At 44.8% G+C, this 2084-nt stretch overlaps 1 pseudogene; it reads right to left on the reverse strand.

Annotated features, from left to right (window-relative positions):
• Window positions 1-843: 843 nt before the first annotated feature.
• Window positions 844-1362, reverse strand: LOC142046518 (sperm flagellar protein 1 pseudogene; annotated as a pseudogene).
• Between the last annotated feature and the right edge of the window lie 722 nt (window positions 1363-2084).

The raw sequence follows: 2084 nt of genomic DNA on the forward strand, positions 1-2084 counted from the left end.
GCAGCTGATGCATGCATCAATGATTGCTTAGATTCTAGCTAGCCTTTTGCACCTGCAACTGCAATAAATGCTTATGTACATTGGCACAAACATTGCCTCATTTGTGCATGCAGTTGCAGTACATATGCACTGCAATTGTGGGTGCACATTACCACTATTTGTTGCAATCATATAAATGCATGCACAATTGTTGGTGCACAAAGCATAGGATGATTGATTGCAGATGCACGTACATAATCTTAACAAACATATGAATGATGATAGGTGCACTTATACAATTACAACAGATGCATGAGTAATGCCGACAGACCCTTGTCGTCAGCAGGCAGGATCGGACTTTTAGAGCTAAATTCATGAGCCTTTCACTGCATGAGCTAAAAGCTACATTGCTCTTAGCCAAGGCGGTAGCAAACTCATCGATGTTCTAGGTGCCAGTAAAGGGGAACAAAGCACCACACCAAGTGGGCATGGGTTACACAGGCATGATTGCAGGTGAACTTTTGGATGCACATTTTCCACCTGTTTCTGAACATGCATTTTTTTTTACCCATGAATTGTGAGCCTCTTTTTTTCTTCCTTTCTCCTTTTCTAAATCTTGCCCTTGGCATTGTAACTGACTGGGAGCAGGATGCACTTATTCAAATCTCAACCAGTACTGCTGCTGATGGATCAGATTCACCAACCCTGGTAGGCAGCAAGTAGTGGGGGAGAGAGGTCATTTGAGACACAGGAACACTTGCTCTTACAGATATGTATGTGAGAGGTCCTGAGAGATTCATGAGTTGGGGGGAGAGGTAGTGGGAGGGAAATTGAGCTACCCCTCATTTCTGTTTCTGCTCCACCTCATGAGGTTATCAGTCTGAATATTTTCACATAAAGCAGGTGTTCCATCCTCTACACTTTCATCTGCAGGATCTGAATGGTTTCCTATAAAGTCAGCAGAGCCAGACCCCTCTCTGCTAACTGAATGCAAAAGCTGCCATACTCCTGCAACCTTGGGCATAGCCTTTATTCATTTTTTTAGTTCTTGGGGGCTCCTGGACATAGATCCTTGCTGCACTGGTCTCTGGCTTTCTAGAATATCCTGTTTCCATATGGTTGGTCTTATCCAATGCCAAGTTCATACCCAACTCCAGTTATGAATCAGACATTATCTTGCTCTGATTTGGCTTATCTATTATTTTCTGTCACAGTGAAATTAACACCAGCGTCACCACACCAGGCGTGCACTATATAATCTTCCAAATTGTGTCTTCTGAAACAGAGAAGTTTAGCTTGTTCAGCACTTTCCTGTTAAGATGGTCCCAGCTGGAGAGTTTCTGTTGCACTGATTTATCTGGGATGTTTGTGCATTTCTACCATTTCTGCATCTAGCTCTCTGTTGCTGAAGTCCTGAATGATATTCTTCTTGGGTCAGGATAGAATGGTGGCTTCTTGTTTGCCATTAGCACTGCAGCACAGGGCAGCCAGCCAGGCCCAAGACAGATTTGTTTAAAACGCCCCCTCACCCCACCCCCAGGCCTTGTGGGGATTGCCGTCTTATCCCATGCTCTGCTGGCAGCTGTATAGTTTTCATAGAACTTAGTACCGTGGCAACCTTGATCCAGCAGTTGCCTTATTAGCAGTGGAAGTGGTCATACCATCCAAGCAAAACTTCTTCCCTATGGGACCCTGTGCATATATAAAAACCCCAGTGGCATCTGAAAGGGCTTTCTGCTGCACAGTTTCTGCCCTTGTTCATCACAAATGGGTAATGCCTCTCACCCATGGAATTCGGAGGCAATTCAGTGGTGTTACTGGAGGCTTCAGGCCTAAGCCCCACCCTTCAACTCAGACCACCAGAATTTCTATCTCTTGTGACGGCACAAGTTGGTGGTTCAATTCCTCCCAGTCCTTTTGTTTTATAACTTTAATTGTGAATTTGTTTTCATTCCATAGTGACTTTATTTCAACTTCTAGCTCCTCTCACACACCTGAGGTGAGAAATTACTGGCGCATTGAGACTCTAACCCTCTGGTTCTTCTGGTGTAGCACCGCTATAGCCAGACTCCCTCATCCCTCACCCCCCCAAAGCAGCAAAGAAA

Source organism: Chelonoidis abingdonii, chromosome 1 (assembly GCF_003597395.2).
Source record: "Chelonoidis abingdonii isolate Lonesome George chromosome 1, CheloAbing_2.0, whole genome shotgun sequence".
Taxonomy (NCBI): domain Eukaryota; kingdom Metazoa; phylum Chordata; order Testudines; family Testudinidae; genus Chelonoidis; species Chelonoidis abingdonii.